Source organism: Siphateles boraxobius, unplaced genomic scaffold (genome assembly GCF_051911475.1).
Source record: "Siphateles boraxobius isolate OS27281-9 unplaced genomic scaffold, OSU_SipBor_1 16, whole genome shotgun sequence".
Lineage (NCBI taxonomy): Eukaryota > Metazoa > Chordata > Actinopteri > Cypriniformes > Leuciscidae > Siphateles > Siphateles boraxobius.
In genome coordinates this window covers 18,911,756-18,934,620 of record NW_027508766.1, presented here as the reverse complement: position 1 = coordinate 18,934,620, position 22,865 = coordinate 18,911,756, and the positions used below count along the sequence as shown (strand labels likewise).

Sequence of the window (22,865 nt, the reverse complement as noted above, 5' to 3'; positions counted from 1 at the left end):
GACCAGATCACCAAGCCCTGACTACCCTGTTGACTACTAAGGGCATGGGTTAACTGGACTGAGAGTAGCTTGATGGTCTGCCAGACTGCTCCGTTTCAATTATGACATGGAATACAAACGTGGAGCTGACAACCAGGTAGCAGATTGTCAACTTCAATATATTGAGAACAAATGGCCTGCAACATCTAAAACCCTGTTTACTGATGGGCTTCCTTAATTCCCAGTAACTGACTCTTATGTGCTAAGACTTTAGACATAGAATTTTTGTGCCACTTAGCTTACGTTCACCACTGGCATTATTGGAGATTGACTGAGTTGCAACCTAAATCTGCGACCTGGAAGGTCACGACGTGCCTAACTTCAGGGTCCGAGTGTCAGCTGCATAATCAATGGAGATATGTTTCAGTCTATCTGTATATGTGTGGAAAATCACTATGTTTAACTATTTCTTAGCCAATCAGAATCATTCAACCTGAAGCAAGGACGTAGCTTAGACCTTGGTGAAGGGTATAATTGCTGTGATCTTTGTAATTGTAAGCAACAAACTCCTTGTGAGTCTTGAAGCTGACTGAATGCCTGATGAAACTGCAAACTATCTTCAGTAAAACTGTTCTTTAAATTATTATAATTCTGACTCCGGGTTTTCATTCATCATATCTGGTTCTAGGTCTTTGACTGTAAATCCCCTTACAGATGCCACTTGGTAATATTATAAGAAAACATGGAATTCATTTCCAATGTTATGCCAATGATACTCAGTTATATATTTAATCACGACCAGATTAATTCTCTAAATTATCTAAGTTGACAGAGTGTGTTAAAGATATAAAATATTGGATGACCTGTAATTTTCTTCAATTAAAATAAGCTAAGACTGAGGTATTACATATTGGACCAAAAACCTGTACATCTCTTAGATTACAATTTGCATTTGGAAGGTTGTACTGTAACTTCATCCTCTACAGTTAAAGACCTGGGTGTTATGTTAGACAGCAACTTAACTTTTTGAAAATCATATATCATATGTTACAAAAACAATCTTCTTCCACCTCGAAACATTGATAAGCTGCTGTCTGTTTCTGATGCAGAAAAGTTAGTTCATGCATCCATGACCTCTAGACTAGATTACTGTAATGCATTTACTAGCTGGTTCTCCTGCATCCTCAATAAACAAGCTACAATTAGTCCACAATGAAGCTGCTAGAGTTCTGATTAGATCAAGAAAATATGATCATATAACACCAATGTTTTTATTATCTGGATACCTAAGTTTCGTATCAATTACAAAGTATTGTTACTGACTGATAAGGCCCTAAATGATTTAGCTCCTGTGTATTTAACTAATCTTCTATCGCCCAACAATCCATCACACACTTTAAGGTCACAAAACTCTGGGCTTCTGGTAGTACCTAAGTCTAAGTACACTAAAGGAGGGAGAGCCTTTTCACATTTGGCTCCTAAACTCTGGAATAGCCTTCCTGATAATGTTCGGGGTTCAGACTCACTCTCCCAGTTTAAATCTAGATTAAAGACGCAGCTCTTTAGCATTCATATAATGCATCTCCTAACATACAATTATATAAAATCAAAGCATATGATTATTCTTGCTTAAACGCAAATTATTTTCTATTTGATTCTCTGTTTTATCTTGGGATGCCAATCCTAAGGTAACTAGAGAGTATGTCAGCTCCAGTTTGGATGCTCAACACCTATGAAGAGATGGCGCCAACTCCTGGGAAGACTTTAGATGATGCAAACTTTGAATCAACAAATGCTACATTTTCCTAAATAATAATTTGTTAACAAACAGGTATTCATTACTACAATGAGATCATTATTTCTGCATTAAATTATTACATTGTTTAAATTGATACATTTTTCGCTAATTGTGATTTTGTATACCAGTATACATTTCTGAAATACATAACTTACCTCATTAAGTTACCTCTGATAACAGAACACTCTAAATCGTAATGTGGACTCTGTTTCAGAGTAACAGAGTTTCAGGTTTCTGTAAAGCTGCTTTCAAATTATTTGTATTGTGAAAAGCACTATACAAATAAATGTGAATTGAATTGAATTGAATTGAATTGAAATGAAGGTGACCCTGTAAGGGTGAGAAAACCTGTACATGTCAGGAACGGGTAATCAAAATTTAGAAACCCTATGCAGAATATAAAGAAAAAAGGAACACACAATAACGAGCTGAGCGATGGCTTCTGCTCCACCACCGGAAAATGTCAACATCCATGTCTTGAGACATGGTTTTAGAAGGAAGCCAATGTGGTTGAAAGACAATGTAACTTAAAGTCTCACAGTAAGCAAGAAGAAAGTAATTGTCAACCAAAAGTGCAGGCAACTTTTTGGTAAAAGTTAAGTTGAACTGTATGGATGCACATATAAATGTTTATGTTAAACATTCTTGGTTATTGCAAGCATTGTTCTGCATTTGGTGAAACGTAACATGGGGAAAAAAATCAGTATGTGAATTCATCCAATGAGAGTTGCACACTTGTAGAATATTTTTTTTACTAAAGTCTTGTATATTTTTCTAGCACAAACACAAGTATGAGGCTACAACTGCTTGATGCCACATTTACACATAGCCGGGTATTTAGAGAAACTAATATTTCCTTCTAAAAAAGCTAAATACCCAGATAGCAACAATGTTTCGGCCCAGATCTGGCCCACATCTGGCACTTGTGGAATACTCTGATCTGGCTCACATGCAGCGTGGAATGATGGCCCTTGGGCAGACCGCTCCTGTTTGCCAGATCTTGGCCACAAGCAGGCCATAGCAATGCCACATGTCAGCCAAGAGCAAATAAATAAACCAGAACTGGATCTTATCTGAGCCACAAAGTCTTTGTATATTAAATATGGAGACATCTCAGCCTTAATAAGTCTACCTGTTAACAGGCAGAATCACTAAAGGAAAGAAGAGAACAGAAAAAGAGACGAGCAGAAACACAAGAACTACAACTGACTTCAGACACAGCCTTAGATGAAATCAACTGAAGATAAAATAAGACATTAAATCTCTGAAGATCTCAGCAGAGGAGGATTAAACAACTCCACAAACAGAATTACCAGCTTCACTTATTACCAAGCAGACTGACTTTATTTCTGTCAGACGCCTAAAAAGATCTTATTGAGAATTAACTGAGGTTTAACTCCGTTTCATTTGAAGTCACCATAACAGTGAATAGTGTTTCCATTAGTTGGGCTCTTAACTCTGATTTAATCTTTTGACTTAATTGGCTGCTGTGACAGTGTCAAACACATTTGCAGCAGCAAAGAAAGCTAAAGTGAAATGAGGTCAGGTGATGATGGTTACCTGTTGAAGCATTTATAGTCATCACGAAGTAACCTGACTTTCTGATGTCATTTGCATTAAACCAACAAATTTTATTGAACATTAATACATTTATGATACAAACCCTATATTCCAGCAATCAGATTTTAACAACCAGCACATTAAATTGGTGTAGAGTGAAAAACACAGACATCAACAATCATCATATGAATCTCAACAATGGTGACAATCAAAAGTGCCTTGCTGCAATGCATGCTGGGTACAAGCATAGTACAAAACTCCCAGCATGCACTGCAGCATGAATAAATTATGCAGCTGAATTGTCCTATTATGTTTAACCCTAAATATTTGCTTTTTTTTGCTGTTGTTTTTGAAAAGACATTAAGTAGCTTTTTTGTGATGATCAGAGTTGATCCGATTATCTGAATATTTTGTTGATTGTCACCATTGTTGAGATACATACGCTGATTGATGATATCTGTGTGTGCCATACAAGAATACATTTTTATGATCACATTCGGTAAAATATTGTAAATGGTTATCGTAGTACTGGTGGATTTAATGCAACATTATTGTAATAATTTGTAATGTAGGCTAAATGTGATAATTGCGATAAAATCGATTGACATTGATTCAGGCTACTTCATGACGATAACAAAACCAGCAACAGGGGACAATCATTGATCTGATCTCATTTCACTTTAGCTTCCTTTGCGGCTACAAATGTGCTGAACACACACACTGTCTCAGCAGCTAAGAAAGACAAAAGATCAAATAAGAGTTAAGAGCCCTAATGAACTAATGAACTAATGAAAACACTGATCACTGTTATGGTGACGTTAAATGAAACACATTGGTGTAAAACCCCTGTTAATTCTCAATAAGAATGTTTTAGACGTCTGACAGAAATAAAGTCAGTCTGGTTAGTAATAAGTGAAGCTGGAAATGCTGTTTGTGGAGTTGTTTAATCCTTCAGAGATTTAATGTCTGTTTTTATCTTCAGTTGATTTCATCTAACTGTGTCTGAAGTCAGTTGTAGTTCTTGTGTTTCTGCTCGTCTATTTTTCTGTTCTCTTCTTTCCTTCAATGATTCTGCCAGTTAACAGGCTTATTAAGGCTTAGATGACTCTGTATTTAATATACAAAGACTTTGTGGCTCAGATAAGATCCAGTTCTGGTTTATTTCTTTGCTCTTGGCTGACATTGCTATGGCCTGCTTGTGGCCTAGATCTGGCAAACAGGAGCGGCCCGCCCAAGGGCCGTCATTCCAAGCAGCATGTGGGCCAGATCAGAGTATTCCACAAGTGCCCGATGTAGGACGGATCTGGGCCGAAACAATGTTGCTATCTCGGTATAATTTCAGCGCGAACTTAAAATACAATTGTGTATCATTTCAAAAAGCTCATAATGTTTTTATTAGTTTGCACGTTTTGATGTTTCTCTTTGTAATGTTATTTCTTTGTCCTTATGTGTTGCACTGTGTGCCTGGATGATAATGATGATCATTGATACAAATGCATGATCTATTTTGTTGCACAACAAACACTCATTCAACATTTTTTTAAAGTTCCATAAACATGTATGTTCTTAATTTGGCTTCAATTAGAGGCACTTCTGACTTGAACTCTTGAAAAATGAAACCTTTTAAACTTTGTTGGATCGATGTTAAAACATGACATTCTGGCATTTTCATCACTTAAGATTTGCATGACAAAAGTTTGGAATCATGATTTAAGAAATGTTGTACTTTCATAGCAGGCAAGGTCAAGGATTCCTTAAATTGATCACAAATGACAGCAAAGACATTTAGAATGTTACAAAAAAATTATAATTTTAAATAAATGTTGTTCTTTTGTACATGCTATTCATAAAAAATCCTGAAAACATATGCTGCATAATGATTTCCACACCTCAAGCAGCACAACCATTTTCAACTGTGATCATAATCAGAAATGTTTCTTGAGCAGCAAATCAGTATTAGAAGGGTCTATCTGTAGGGTCGTGTCACACTGACATCTAGAGTAACGAGCTCTGCCATCACAATAATTTTTTAAAACATTAAAATAGAAAACAGTTGATAAAAATATTTCACAATATTACTGTTTTTCAGATAAATGTAGTCTTAGAGGTACCTTACCTTAGAACCTTACTAAACTTTTGAACAGTAAGATGTATATAAAGATGTATATATTATTATTTCAAAACCAGCACAAACACACCTTGCAATCAAAACATTAAAAAAAAATATTGTTACATTATTTTTCCAGTATGTATATTTTGTAAATATAATTTTTTTAAAACATCAAATTGGTTGCTTATTATATTCTGTAAAATAATGTTTTGTTTTTTTCTCCCTCATTTACAGTAACCTAGTTTTACCAAATGTAATTTATCCACTTTTGTCCATGCAATTTTGTTTCATCCAAATTGTACTTGTGTATTAGAGCAACACATTGTGTGTGGTCTTAAATGATTTGGCTTATTTAAATGAACAAGAATTGAAGAACAATCACACCAGGATATATTTTAAAAAAGGTGTTAGCCTACAGATACATTTATGAGGGTTTATTTCATTTATTGCAATCAACAAATGATAACGATTAGTAAAAGACACAGTTTTAAAGCGGTGTAATTTATAGGATGAGTTGAAGTTTGCTGTGCGTTATACATGAATATGACGAATGCACAAAACGTGCAAATTAATAGAAACATTATGAACTTTACGAAACGATACAGAATTTTAGTTTAAGTTGACGCAGAAACTATATTTACCTTTATTTTAAAAAAAAAATTAATTAAACCTGCTGAGAAACCAGCACCTTGAACTAAAATGAGCAGTTCCACGCGCATGCCAGGGAAACTCATGAATATTCACTGCCTCCACAGATGCACAGCTCACTTTTGCTACACATTTCACATAGATCAATTGTGCAAAAGGGAGAGCGCTTGAAACTTGTCACTTGAAAGCGAAAAACAGTGTTTGAGATTTGTCGCAGCAGATTCAAGCAGTTATAGTTATGTAGGCTACTTGTGTTTGTGCTAAAAAAATATAGGCCTACAAGACATTTGTGAGAAAATATTCTAGAAGTGTGCAACTCTCATTGGTTGAATTCACATACTAATTTGCGGATGAGCAAAATTTATATGAAGGTAAATTGGTAGCAAAACTCGAGAACCTGTATAAACAGAGAACACCATAAAGAATCCCATACAGGATTGGAACCACGTGAAGGTGAGTAAATGATTACATGACTTCTTTATTTAGGGAATTACCTATTTAATTTTCTTTATATGTTCATTAGAAAAATTGGAAAAAACGTGGAGCCAGACACTGTGTTCCAGATGCCTACCTTGGCCCCTGAGGAGGATTTCAAAAACCTAGAGAGGCAGTTGGAAAGTGAAAATATCCGGGCAGCAATGGTAACAAAACAAAACAAAAAAACACTCTAAAGCAACTTTTCCTCATAAAACGCTCATCTTTGACAAGTTTATATTATATTTGAACTATAATATTGAATCTATGACTGAACAATGGCTTTTTGAATAATAAGAGACTATGAGCCAAAAAAACCATATCTTTTTCATTGTACATTAGGTAATTTTGATTGAGTTTGAAACATTTCAAATTGATTTTATTTTTATAAAACGTAAAAAAAAAAAGATTTAAAATTTCAATAATTATTTAAAAAAAAATTATAATGAACAATTAAACTAAATAACTGGTAGTATTAAATTAATTAATTTAATCTGCTGAAATAGAGTTTTATAGGGTTTGTGATGTAAAACTTGCTGGTCAATGGGCATCAATCTTTAAGGTTGGTGAATACTTGTAAACTTATGCATATACTGTAATACTACCTGTACTGACATTGGCATTTGTTTTTTCAGGTGGCGAAGTTGTGCAAAATCAGAGGAAAAAACCTCAAAGACAGTGCAAGAAGAATGTTAGACAGGTAAAGCCAACAAAATGTGCAACAATTGTAAAATATTCTGCTTCCAATACTGAATAAGTATTTAATAAGCAAATCTGAAACTTAAAAAAGACTTCCTTTAACGTTCATTCTTAAATGTCATTCTTTAACCGCAATTGTTAATCAACCTCATTTTTATTTTTTTTATTTGAGTGTTTTCACAAATTCCCTCATGGCGAAATTTAACATGAAGGGGGATGGTCCTCTGCAGAAGGAGGCTTTTCAAAACTCTGCACTGTTCTCAGTCATTAAAAGTATGTCTGTCTGTGTGCGCGAGGGTACACGTTGACTAGAGAGCTTATCTCAGGTTTTAGGCTAAAAAATATATATTATCAGATTTTCACTGACAGCCCAAATTTAGCCGTGTTTTAGCCTAGACGTCTGGGCTGTGTTTTGACGGCTATTAGACGTCTTTTAGACGCAAATTTGCTTGCTGGTCACGTAGATGTGAATTTGAGAACTTGTACAATAAATATTCGTACGTGTACGCTCACAGCTTCAATGTGAAAACTTGTAAAATAAAAATATGAACTTGAACAATGAGATTTGCACTCGCAGACAATAGTCACAAACCTGTATTCTGTATTTGAAGCTGCAGACAAGCAGTCACAAATGTGTAAAATGACATTCACAAAGATACAATGACAGACACAAAATAGTAATATATATTTGCACGTATTCTTACATTCACACTCGCAGTACAACCTCAAGTAGGCACTTGCAACTTCTCAAATCTGTCACTGCAATTTCAAATTCGCGCCTTGACTTTTGCTACTCTTTTCGCGATATTATTAGGTGCAAAACTGACTTGTGCACTTGCAACTAGGGGTGGGCGGATCGATCCTGAAGTATCGATACTGACGTGGTATCGAAAAGGATCGATCCTCACATAAAAATATCGATCCAAATGTGTGTTTTTTTACCAGTAATTTTTATTAATTTCGAACGCAATTCAGTGCGTAAAAAAAGCTTCTAATTTGAAAAATAAGTGGATGTAGCAAATAATTGTGTAGAGTAGAACTATTTCTCATCTGGATACAAGATGAAACCAGTCAATCACAGAGAGTGTTCGATGCTGGTGCTTCTTTCACAGTGTGTTTGGGAAACAAAGCCTTGCTTAGATGACAGAGAAACATCGGGAGTTATTTCGCAATAAACAAGTTAAAGGTTTACATAACGTTTCAAAATGTTGACGTCAGTAAAATTTGTTAAATGAAATTAATATTTTTATTCAACAAGGATCGATGCATTAAATTGATCGAAAGTGACGGCCAAGGCTTTTACACTGTTAAAAAATAATCTATATCATATAAATGCTTTTCTTTCAACTTTGTTCATCAAATAATTTTGCATAAAATGTATCATGGTTCACACAAACACATGAAACTGTTTTCAACATTGATAATAATAAGAAATGTTTCTTGAGCAGCAAATCAGCATATTAAAATGAATTCTCTTCAGGAAGGATCATGAAGACTGGAGTAATGATGCTGAAAAAGCAGCTTTGATCACATGAATAAATTACAGAATACCCTATATTAAATTGAAACAATATTACATTTTTATTTGTATTTTTGATCAAATAAATGCAAAAGAGAATTAAAAATCTTACAGACCTCAAACTTTTGAACAGTAGGCTAGTGTACAATAGTGCATTTACTATAATTAGGGTAGTTTGTTAAAAGTCACTGACTAATTACGGGCGAGTTGAGAGCACAAATCACAAAATATTTAGTGGTCATGAAAACGTATTCAGATTTAGCATATTAATGATGCATTCACCCAATAAAAAATGACACACTGTTCTAGCACAGGAAAGTGCGTGTAAGTTCAAGTGCATGCTTTTAAAATGAAAAGGTATCGGTATCGGTATTTTGCAGTATCGCCCACCCCTACTTGCAACTCAAGCCTCGTTCACACCGCCAGCGATTTTGTCGCTGCATGTGGCCAGCGACAAGAGATGCATGTCGCTAGTGGGCGTTCCCACTACGGGTTGCCTATAAACGTCATTAGCAGATCACCCTCCTACATTATTGACATCGAATCATTTCTCTTGCCGCTAAAAACAAACATTTTGGAGGGAAATGACTTAATATTTAAATGGAATCAGTGCATTAAATTTAATACGTGAACAATGAAAGAGGAACAACGCTTGCTTTTTGCCATTGCGGCTACATATCTGCGGCGAAAGCGCAAAAGCCGGTCTGTCTGGGTTCACGGAACCATTCAGGCTCGGAGTCAGCACGGCGAGTACCACCGGCTGGTGCAGGAACTGCGGCTGGATGAAGTCCGGTTCCAGCAGTACTTCAGGCTGGACTGGACCCAGTTTGATGTGCTGCTGCGGAGAGTTGGCCCCTTAATTGCGAAGGAGGACACAAACTACCGCCGAGCCATTTCAACTGGTGAACGGCTGGCAATTTGTTTACGGTGAGTAACCTATTTATTAAGCTTTAAGTACTTAAGTTTAATTGTAACATGAAGCCCTATATGTATATATGTGTGTGTATGTATTATATTATATAATATTAATTATATCCGATTAATATCCTTTAATAAATCATCACATGTTCCGTAGATGCACATATATATATATATATATATATATATATATATATATATATATATATATAAGCATCTACCGAACCTAGTATGATTTAAAGGGTATTATATATATATATGCATCTACCGAACCTAGTATGATTTAAAGGGTATTAAGCTGTTTCTTATATTGAATTCAGTCTTTTTTTTTAATAGCTAAACATATTATACATATGAATTTCTGATTTGACAATTGCATATTTCACATTTTTACAGATTCCTTGCAACAGGGGATTCTTTCTGCAGTATTGCCTTCAGTTACCGGGTTGGACACAGTACTGTGGCTGGTATTGTGGCAGAAGTGGCAAAGGCCATTTGGGACTCCCTGGTGGAGGAGTACATGCCTGTACCCACCACAGAAGACTGGCGGGAAATTGCAGCAGAGTTCTACCATCGCTGGAATTTTCCAAACTGTGTAGGATCTATTGATGGGAAGCATGTAGTGATCCAGGCTCCAAACAACTCTGGGACACTATTCTACAACTACAAAGGGACATACTCTATTGTCCTTTTGGCAGTTGTAGATGCCAAATACTGCTTCCGCATCATAGATGTTGGCAGTTATGGAAAGACCAGTGATGGTGGGACTCTGGCTAATAGTCCTTTTTTTTTATGCCCTTCGCCGTGTCACCCTTGGCTTACCGGAGGACACGCTGCTGCCAGGAGCAGAGCACCTGGGGCCCCAGCCTTACGTCTTTGTGGCAGATGAAGCCTTCCCTCTCCGTAGAGACCTCATGAGACCCTTCCCAGGTACCACCCTTTCCAGTAGACACAGGGTGTTTAACTACAGGCTAAACTGACTAACTGTGGAAAATGCGTTTGGTATACTCGCAGCACAGTGGCGAATGTACCGGCGCGTTATCGGCATTAGTCCTTCCAATGCAGATACCTGTGTAAAGGCCACCTGTGTTCTACACAACTTCCTGCGGAGGACAACGAGGAGAACGGTTTCCCATTCTTGTGACGGAGAAGCCTCTGGACTGCACGACATCAGCCAAGTAGGGAGCAACAATGCTGCACGGGAAGCAATGCGTGCGAGGGAGACACTGGTGAAGCACTTCAGTGCTGAGGGTGCAGTTCCTTGGCAGCCACAGGCATAAGAAATTCTTCACGGAAGAAACACAAACCAAAGGCGCTTTTAAGAGCCACCCACATTTGAATAAAAGAGCAATTTTTTTCATGTGTCATTTCTTATGCAAACACATCACCCCCAAATGCATAAAGTGCAGATATTAAATCTTGTTCTATAGTCAATGCAGTATTGTAAACACTCTCTAATATGCTATAAACTGTATTATGTACTAAATTGTTTTATATTGCAAATCATAAGGGTAAATGTAGTAAATTATTCTCTTTTTAAATATAATTATTTTTTCAGCAATCTACTTATCTACTTAATCACAAAAAGGAACAGATTGAAAACTGAGGCAAATGTATGCATTTATTTATCAAAATTGAACTCAGATGTTTTTCAGAGATACTCAAAACCAAACAGATGTTTTTATTTTCTCGAGGCACGAGCTATAGGCTCCTCTCTCCTCCTCAAACATATATACATTCATTATTTTGATTAACAATACTTCAGTTATGGTCTTTTAACATGGACCACAAAAAGTGTAAACACTATGAACACACTGCACAAGGTACAGCTGACAGGACCATGAGGGTAAATAAGCTTACTAACACCCCTCATGGCCTTGTCAGCTGTACCCCGCTCTCCTCCTCTTCTTGACTACACTGGATCTCATAGGCTGAAATTTGAAATACACAAATTAGTTTTCTCTTTTCTTCCTGTTTGTAGCTGTTTAATTTGGGGCAACAAGCTTCGAATGAATAGTTCATCAAAAAGTGTAAACACTATGAACACAAGGTACAGCTGACAGGACCATCAGGGTAAATAAGCTTACTAACACCCCTCATGGCCTTGTCAGCTGTACCCCGCTCTCTTCCTCTTCTGGACTACACTTGGCCTCATAAACTAATTTGTGTATTTCAAATTTCAGCCTCTCTTTTCTTCCTGGTTTTAGCTGTTTAATTTGGGGCAACAAGCTTCGAATGAATAGTTCATCTGGGTCCTCTGACGGTACACATTGTGGCCTAGATGATGCCTCTGCCCTGTGTAATGCAGCCATGAGTTGTTTCTCGAATACCGTCATTGCACCCTTCTGTCTTTTCGAGCGCTCTCCTTCTTGCCTCAATATGTTGTCTGCTTGGCTGCTCGCTACGTGTGCCTGGCTAAACGCTGGGGCTGCCTGCTCTTGGTCTGCCTGGCTGAACGCTGGGGCTGCCTGCTCTTGGTCTGCCTGGCTGAACGCTGGATCTTCCTGGCTGAACGCTGGACCTTCCTGGCTGAACGCTGGGGCTGCCTGCTCTTGGTCTGCCTGGCTGAACACTGGACCTTCCTGGCTGAAAGCTGGACCTTCCTGGCTGAACGCTGGACCTTCCTGGCTGAACGATGGACCTTCCTGGCTGAACGATGGACCTTCCTGGCTGAACGCTGGACCTTCCTGGCTGAACGCTGGAACTTCCTGGATGCTCAGTACTGACTGGCTGACTTGCTTTACCTTCCAGTTTGACGCGTCTCTCTGATCAGTTGCCATCATGGGCTCCCTAACCCTTTCCAGCATGTTCCCACTGCTGGGTCTAGCCTCCATGAAAGGGTTGAGAAAGCCCATGATGGCACTGTACTTCCACGGTTTGTGACCCTCTGCTGCTGACCCACTTCTCTTTTGGTCTTTTGTTTTATTAATCTCCCTCCTAAAGTGGAAGAACACTGAGGTTCTTCCACTTTTTCCTACACTCCTCCACTAAAAATACAAAACACAAACATAGACATCACACATTATCATTATGTATAATGATAGCTGCATCACCTGTTATATATATATATATATATATTAGTGCTGTCAGTTAAACGTGTTATTAACGGCGTTAATGCAAACCCGTTTTAACCGCGTCAAATTTTTTATTGCGAGATTAACGCTCTTTTATATATATATATATATAATTATATACACTGCACACACGTGTAGGTTCACTCTCTATTTTTACATATGCATGTAATAGTACACACTCATTATTTGTAGTAGTAATTAAATTATAATTTGTGCAATCCACTAAAAATACAAAACACAAACATACACATCACACACACACACATTATCATTATGTATAATGATAGCAGCATCACCTGTTTTATATATATATATATATATATATATATATAATTATATGCACTGCACACACGTGTAGGTTCACTCTCTATTTTTACATATGCATGTAATAGTACACACTCATTATTTGTAATAGTAATTAAATTATAATTTGTAATTAAATAGTACCGTTTTTATTACTAGTGTTTTGCAGAACACACAAGTTATTAGAATACATACACACTGTACTGTAATAGGTAGACCATATTGCATGCAGTTTAGTCAAAACTTAATTGATATCCCCACAAACCCAGACACGTTTTTCCATGCATATATTTTTTTTAAATGTGTCTCTGTATGTACACAGAGACATATCGTAAAGCACGGGGAAATTGCTAACAGCTAAAATCAACTTCTCCTCCATCTTGGATTGACACTGCAGTAAAGCAGACGGATCACGTGCACTCCACTGACTTCACTCCTATTGGTTGTCGCTCGCGAAAATCGCTTCTCATTTCCATAAAGTTGAAAATTCTCAACTTTTGTCGCTTGTCTCTTGTCGCTTGAAGCCCCGTTCACACCGCCAGCGACTTTGTCGCTGTATGTCGCTAGGCTCTGTACTGTGATGTCGCTTGTGGGCGTTCGTAGTGCTGTCGCTCTAATGTTATTGGTAGACTGCACGTCTGGCCATATCTATACAAAATACAATCACAAGTGATATATACAACTATACAATTTTAATTTGACTAGGAATTAGGCTAAAAAGAAACAGTATATGCTGTTGGGAGAGTGTTTTTATATTACCATAGCAGTGTTCAGTGGATTAAATAATTTACTAGATTACCGATCGATCAATCAACAAATTAAACTCACTCATACTGTCAAATTACTAAAACGTCATTTGTATTTGACAAATAATCAATTTTCTTGTCCCTAATAGTCAAAACAATGCAGGGGAAACTGTAAAATGAACTGCAGCAGTACTAAACTTGCATCATAAAATTAGACAACTCGAACTATAAATGTATGAATTAAACTCACTGAGATGTCGACAGTTTCTTTTCCATGCATCATTTTATTATATCCATATATGTGGTTACAGTGAAATCATATTAAACAGTGTAATCATCCTCGAACTCTTCTCTCTTGCCTGCACTCGAGACGGTGACGTGAGCTCCACTGAAAAGGCTTCTTTCCTATTGGTTGTCGCTCGCGAAAATCGCTTCTCAATTTGCATAAAGTTGAAATTTCTCAATTTTTGTCGCTTGTCTCTTGTCGCTTGACACGCCCACATTCTGTCGCCAACGGTCACTGTCGCTCGTGTCGCCGGATGTCGCCAGCGCTCCATTGAAATGAATGGGATCATGTCGCTTTGTCGCTGCGTGTCGCTGGCGGTGTGACGGTACTGATCCACTTGTGTGACACGACTGAAGCGTGGTGTCGCACACCTCTCCACATTTGTAAGTTGATGGGCGTTCCTCAAGTTTACCGCTATGGGCGTGGTTTTGACCCAGCGGCCAGTCTAGAACAAAGGCCCTTCGAGAGACTACTTCTATTGGATAGACGCGTCGCGTTTGACGGATTCATTTGCATAAAGATGGGCATCGGCCAGCTTTTTGACGCGCAGCATTTTTCCAAATGAAGCGCCGCCTTCCCGGGATGCTTTGCGGGCACGTTAAAGTCGCGTGACGTCACCCATAGGAATAAAGTGGAGCGCGGCGCAACAGAAGTGTCGCACGGACAAGTGGATCAGTACTGTGAACGGGGCTTGACACGCCCACATTCTGTCGCCAACGGTCACTGTCGCTCGTGTCGCTGGGTGTCGCCAGCGCTCCATTGAAATGAATGGGATCATGTCGCTTTGTCGCTGCGTGTCGCTGGCGGTGTGAACGGGGCTTCAGTGGTGGCGAGAGAGGAAGGGGGGCGGGAGTGGGGGTGTTCAATGGAGCCGTTTTAATGGTTGGCGCCTAGCCAATGAAATGGGACTTCTGTTATATGTGATGATGTCACGAAACCCGCTTCTCGGGGACGATCTGAATATGATCTGAAGGTGTTGTTGTGAGGTGCATGTACAAATCTTTGTATATTTATTGTTGCTTTAAAAAAATAAAGATCTGAAATGCTAACATGGCTTAATGCATTAGACTGATATTAAAATAAATAAATGATATCATCAAACTCAGTAAACAATACCATACTAATAATGCATAGGCTACTATGTACAGAAACGCAGATCAACACAGAATATGAACACAAAGCATTTAAGACAGTGGTATGAAAAGGCCAAACTCAGGAAACACCATGCCTAGTAATAAAGCATAGAAAAGTAATTTGCACATAATATGAACGCAAAGCGTTAAATGTACGTTACGTTTCCCTCCCATAGAAAACCAAGAAAACGCTTCATGAGATTTAATGGACCAACAGTTATAAAAATAATAAACACAATTTGTTATTGAGATAGGTTTAGTGTTTTTATTAAAGAATGGTCCTTTTTACACACATCTGAAAGTGTTCAAAATCATGTTAAAACAATGTATAAAAGTGTTTTTAGCGGTCTTCATACTCTTGTAAAATGTTAAAAACGTTTAGACAAAAAATAAATAATTAATACATTTAAAAATATAATTAAATAATTAAATAAATAAAAGTTTTAAATTGTGTTTTCTTAAAGTTAACAAAATGTTCTAGAATTAAAACATCTAATTACTATATTTGAAGATGTGTTTTTTCACAATAACACTGGGTTTAAAGGGTTATAAAGTTAAAATACATATGTCTTAGTGTTCATACACTTGTAAAACATTAAAACATTAATGAAAAAGTTTAAATAGTGTTTTCTTAAAGTTATCAGAAATGATCTATGTTATATATATATATATATATATATATATATGTATATATTTGTCATCTGGTGTAAATACTTGTTAAAACTCTGCTTACCTATCATTATGTTAAAATTGATATCTATCAAATACATATATTTTCTAACACGCATATTAAGAAAAAGTCTTAATTTTCACATAACACGTATAGTGCTTAAAACTATTAAGCCTATTTATATCATTAAGACACAGTACAAGCATTTAACCTTCACACATTATTTTGTAAAATGTTCCATTTTTACATAAAACATCTGTTTTAAAAAAGGGGTTTACAATCACAAAAATAACTAAAACCGCATGTATTAAAATTTTATATCAAGCAATAGATCTATTTTCTAACATATATTTGAACAAAAGTAGTAGTTTCACAATGACATAGTGTTTAAAGGCGTATAAAAGGTTGTATAAAGTTTAAAATACACATAACTTTAGTTTTATTTACATTTTTTTAAATAAAAACACGTCATGATATTAAAAACTACATCGTGTTAAAAATCACAGTATCAAAGAAATAGCCTTACGTTTTTACAAGTCCGTTTGTTGAAAGAAGAACAAAAGTAATCCAGTTCAAAGTTGTGTAAATGTAATTTCCTGGGAGCTCAACGAAACACGTCCAAACTCTCCAGAGGTCTGACCGGAAAAAGAGAGACTGAAACTGTGCTCAGAGCAAGACACAGACTCCTCCCATGACACGCCCACGCCAGGTGCTGAAAAGGCGTGAGAAAAAATAACAACAGATCCCCACGCTCAGGATCGTGAAATAGTGACCGTTCAGCTCAGCGGTCTGACACAAATGACTGTCCTGAACACAGCACGCGAACCCATGATGGCTTCGCCCATTCTCGCCCCTCACAGATGACGTGCGTGTGGGAAAAGACAGCAGAAAGTTCCCATGCACACACACACACACACCCATAGTATGACAGGACACGGATGGCTGTTTAAAAACTCTCTAAACTAACGGACTGTGGACCGTCTGACAGAGTGGATTATAAGAAACACCTGCGAAGCCTGCACGAGCCCACGGCTCGGACTTTGGGTGCTGTTTAAGTTCAGAGGAACAAGATACTGGAGAGGAATAATTATTGAAAAAAATAGAAATAATATACATTTTATTATCTCTAGTTTTCATATTTGATGATTACTTTTTATTTGTTTGATTGTTATTGTTTTTTATTAATTTGACTCTTATTGTTATTTGTATTACTGCTACAGGTTGTTGTTATCCGTAGTCATTAGCAGTCATTAATATTATTTGTGAACGGTGTCGGTGTTGGAGTATTCATTTGTAGTCTACTAGTAACACATTAAAACAAAATGTCTTCTAAAAGATCTTACACTGATATGCAGTCAGACTCAGATGAAGACGTAGAACACATAAGATCAAGGCGTCACAGTACTAATGAACAATTACGTCTTTTAATACGTGAACAACTAAGGATGCTAAACTCAAGTGAACTATCCATACCCGAAAGATTACAAAATATTATAGTCGAACAACGAACATGGTTAGAAACGCCTGAGCGTGATGATGATGAAAATTATAATCGGTTTTCGGTTTTCGAGTTTTCGGTTTTCGAATTATAATCACCAACTCCCTAATATGGGTCTTAGTCAGGACGAAATTCATACACTGACGACTGAAGGAGGGCACGTAGGCGACTTTGTAATAACTCCTCGACCCCGTTTCAACGGACTAGAAATCCATGGGTAATGGGTAATGGGTAATGGGAAATCCATGGTCCGGTAATGGGTTTTCGAATTATAATCACCAGCTCCCTAATATGGGTCTTAGTCAGGACAAAATTCATACACTGACGACTGAAGGAGGGCACTTAGGCGACTTTGTAATAACTTCTCGATCCCGTTTCAACGGACTAGAAATCCATAGGACACTGAATCTCCATGAAATAGATACAAACGATTTGGCAGATTTTAATAATCGTCTACACAATATTTTAAATGAGATTGTACATTTTTCTCAACTGACGGCAGGCGATTCGGGCTATGTGAACATAGCACTAACTGGTGACAGCTTACCTACGTCTATAAATGCTGTATTAACACCTGAGAGCATTCATGATCCATCATTATTCATTGATCAAATTGAACGAGCTGCACAAAGCAACAGAGATGTGTCAACAGACAACTTTTTATCTCTAAGAGTTTCTGTAGCTATGGATCACCAGGGAGGTCGGGGGCCACGTAGGAAAATCACAGACATTGCCATCAGTGAAGTAATAAAACGAAATAATATGCATTATTTGTCCAACGAATTTGAATGACAACATGTGTCTTAGTTATTGTCTCGCGCATTTTTTGAACCCCGAATTCACAGATCAACAGTTACAAAAAACAGCAAAAGACATCCACACAGTCTGTGGATTTGGCATAAGAAAAAAATTTGTTTGGTTCCGGTGTTGTGCCGAATTTTGCCCCCTGCCAAATTACTACCCCCCTAGCATTGGTAGGTTTAGGATTAGTTGTGGGGGAGGGGTTAGGATTAGGGGTGGGGTTAGGATTAGGCAATCAGGTACTGACTTCAACGAGGGGGGTAATAATTTGGCAGGGGGTCGAAATTCGGCACAACACCGGTTTCAGACCGACCCTGTCAATTTATGTGCGACCCAAATTTATTTTATGAGTTTGGGGAAGAAATAATGCAAATTAAATAAATACACAAATAAAAAACTTTGAGGCGAACTATAATTTATGTTTTTGTACATCGCCGTATTTGTATAGCCTGTTGTCCTCCAGCAATGCGAACAAACGAGGCAGCCACCAGACCCGTCGCTACCCATAGGGGGCTGGGCCCGCCCCAAAAAATGCTTGTGCCCCCCCACTTGAGGCACAGATAATTTAATTTTAATATTATCATAGTTGCTAATTTTGTGTTGCATTCTTTATCATTAAAACGATAAAAATATAAAGAAACAATGGTGTGATTTTATTTGATTGATGGGAATCTACACTGCAACAGCCTATCACGGCCTTACTAAAAATAACGTTAGGCTACGTACAACTAAGCCGCTCAACAGTTACCGCGCATTTTTGAAAGCTGTTTCAAAACGAGGTTTCCCCGGCATACTCGCTTCAGTTCCTTCCGAGTGGAAGAATACTTCGATGAGGAGGTTCTGCTCGGAGAAACGCCGCCTCCCGCTGTACTGACAGGAGGGACTGGAGAGAGGACAGCGCTGCCTCCACTCAAAGTACCGGTAGATTCAAAGTCTCTGTGCGAGTGTATGTGCGTGCGTGTGTATGTCTCATGGCAATGCATATCTCTCTGTTGACTGCTTTAAAATGCAATGTTTGAGAGATGCTTCTGGTGTTACATATAATATGTTGTATAGTCAAGTGTTTTATGGATATTCATAACATTGCTTCTCAGGGGGGGATCTAGAAAAAAATCACGGGGTGGAAAGCAGGGTCAGGGATAATTTCTGGGGTGGCGAATGTTTATAGCAGGGGTACGCAAGTTTTGCTTGATCGCAAGGCAATTTTTCCGTTTAGATGCAGGCTGAGCCTCCCAAAACTATATAGAAATAGTAGCATTGTCCATATTATAAGTAGGGGGTTTCTAACTCAGATAAAATGTAAACTTTTGTTAAAAATAATAATAATCTTTTTTTAAATCATCATCTTGGGAGCCACAGGAGTTGGTACCTGGCTCCTTATTTAGCTATAAAGTTATTATAATTCTTTGTCCTGTAAAAAGTGCTAACTGAGAGTGAGCCTCTGTAAGCACCCAATTAGCTTCTAGAGCAGATGTGAGACATCACATTTGTTATACAGACCAAAAAAAGATTAAATGAACCAGGCTTTGAAGATCTGGATTGCAACTAGTCCTTGAAACAATGCATTTATAAAGTGCCAGGTTGATGACTACACTAGAATTTAGACAATTCCAGACAAGGACAAAACCTGGAAGACTTTTCCAAACCAGGACTAAAAATGGAATGCACGAGATTGTACAACTGTTCATGTCTGCAACGCTGTAATTTTCTCTTTTATACTTTTTAAATGGATAAAAAAAACACAATTTTGGTCAGAGTAATGCTTTGATAGCATGACATTTAGCTTAATTGCGGACATAAATATACCGGTAAAAATACATTTCATTACGCTGTTTAAACACTTTCCAAACTCCGACATGTAGATTCACACATGACTAGAAGCACCTTTTAACTTGAGGTCCCTAGGTAATTCTAATCCCCTGTGAATAGGTCTATAACCACACGGTTTGCCTTTTTCCTGTGTATTGTAACTGTTAAACCACTTTGACAATGTAAGGTTATATGCTGCTGGTGCACTGTATTTATGTGTTTAACATTGTTTCACATGTTTTTCCTTAAAAAAACAACAACAAAAAAAATATCTTTTATCCTTTGTTTTATTTTATCCAGTGTGAACAGCACAATATCCTTCAAAAAGTAGATACAAAAAAATCATTGTGCAATTAGTGCAAATCTGGTTTTCAGACTATATTTTACATCTGTAAAATAATGTTTGTTGAACATACTGAACAACAGCAGTGCAAAAATGTATGTATACAGTATAGTCACAATAAAAAACAATACAGCAGGTAATGCCATCACTCCAGTACAAAATAATATCTTGCAAATAATTTCATTTGCAAGTGGAAGTGCATTTAAGTGCAAGAAACTTAAATTTGCTTTTCCGCTTCATTTTTAGGCTACAAGGGATTCATGTAATAAAATATTCAATTAAAATAAATATTTCATATTATCCAATGTCTCAAAAATACTTTACTTACTGCCACAATGGGAGATCAGGACCAACCCTCTCCTCTCCCATTCATTAGGTCATCATCATTATAGAAAAAGAAAAAAGAAAGAGAAACACTTAGTCTTTGCCATTAAACAGTATTGTGGGGTCAAGTAAACAATGTTTGACATACTGGACATTTTTTATGCATGCATTTGATTTAAGATCTGTTTCGTTTTGATACATGAACACATCTTAAGTGTCAATAATTCAGTTTTCCTTTTTTTTAATGATTGAACGATATACATGTTATTTATATGACAGTAAAGTACCACACTGAGATTGAAATAATGGCTTACTAAACGTACTGCAAATAGGGCTGTCACTTTTGTGAAAAAATCCTGTTCGATTTGTGAGACATAAGTGTTCAATGAATCGATTGTAAAATCGATTTTCCATGTCTAAAGAAGAGGTTTCCATTTTCAACTCCAAATATAGGCAAATCCACGAACAACTAACATGCATTAGGACGAGCGTAGAGGGCGCTTGAGACGCACACAAGTCAGCAATATTTCTGTTTCGTGCACAATGACAAACAGGAGAGCAACATTCAGGGATTGAAATTAACACCCGCCAATCGCGCTGTCAAATCACGAGCCAATTTGGCGTGTTTCTATGTTTACTCACTTTGCTGGGGAAGTTCGTGTAGCCAAATCTGCGCAGATTTAGCGCAAATACGCAACTCGTGAGTCATCATGATATATTAAATACAGCGTATTGCGCGGAATCTGCGCATTTCTGGCTTACTTGAACACACACGTCACTGCGCAACAAATAACGGCGCGCTTGTTCACTTGCATTGAAGCACTAGCGAATAATAAAAAGCATTTGGTTAACAGAAAATACATTTTTATTTTCCAACATCCTACATGTTCTGTGTACTGTGTTGATCTGTCCACCTTTGCAATTAAAAGGAAAATAAAATGATGACGCCGTTATGATATTCTCATTACTTTGCAGGCAAGCAGGGTCAAATGACTCCGCCATTTGGATTCACCGCGTTCGCATTAAAAACAAGAATACTTTTTTTGGTTCAATATTAGCGAGGCGGGCTGTCCCATTGTAACATTATCGACCCTTCTGATAGAGTTGCATGTAAGACATTTTTGAAAATATGATGTATAAAAGCGTGTTCTCTTCTTACCGTGTTTCGTCGTGTGTGTCCACGTGAGCCTCACTTGAAACTTGTCGCTGCTTGGCTGGACTGCGCATGTCAGAGGGAGAGGGAGAGGGAGAGAGGGAGGCGCCGGCGGGAGAGGCTCTACACATGATGCGTTTAGGGGCGCCCAGGAAACAAAGATTTTTACCGTAAATGTCTCTTATTTTCAGCCGGCCTGGCTGACATCAATGGGGTGGCAGCTGGGGTGGCAAGACCTTTACTAGGGGTGGCAGCTGCCACCCCAGTAGATCCGCCCCTGTTGCTTCTATGTAATTTGGTGTAGGCTAGCCTATAGGCGACCTGGTCATATTGCGGTTGGTTATATGTTTAAAAGTGATGATTACGTGCTGCGCGACTAGAGTTGATTATTATAAATATACGTAGGCTGTAGGCTAATAATAATTGTGCCCCCCCCCCCCCCCCCCCCCATGCATTTCACATGCCCCCCTTAAGACTGAGGTCTGGCGACGGGTCTGGCAGCCACGGGCGTTCACACATCGTTGTTGTCATGTAGATGCACTGCTGCGCTTATGACAGGGCGCATGAACTGAACGAGCAGAGATAGAGAGAGAGAGAGACCCGGTCTCTCTGCGGAGCCAGGCGAAAGTATAGGCTTCAACGTCTCAAAACTAAGCATGGTCTTGCTCTCTCTCCCTCGCACATATTAATGAAAATAAATCGACACGATGGCAAGGTCGGAAGACTAAAGTTTCATGTGGAGCATTCGGAGATTTCTTTTTTCCTGAATTACGGCTGGGTGGGAATTGTGCTAAAATACGTTGCCTTATCTTCTCTGCAAAGCGTTCCACACATTCAGCTGACATATAAACCACACTTTAAATAAAAGTAAAAACTATCCTGTGATGAAATGTTTTCTGTGATGATGACACAAATCTTGTGGGATGTCCTAGCCGCCGGGATAATCACACAACGCGCACACGTCCGATAATGACACGTCCAATTCGCGAACTAATGACTCATTTGAACCGATTCGTTTTA

The 22,865-nt window shown here is 37.9% G+C and overlaps 1 long non-coding RNA gene across 1 annotated transcript; it reads left to right on the top strand.

Annotated features, from left to right (window-relative positions):
- The first annotated feature begins 6,622 nt into the window (after positions 1-6,622).
- On the top strand, positions 6,623-7,577 carry LOC143738974 (uncharacterized). Its single transcript, XR_013204111.1, has 3 exons — positions 6,623-6,736; positions 7,205-7,269; positions 7,441-7,577. It is a non-coding gene; the product is annotated as an uncharacterized LOC143738974 (long non-coding RNA).
- Positions 7,578-22,865: the final 15,288 nt, after the last annotated feature.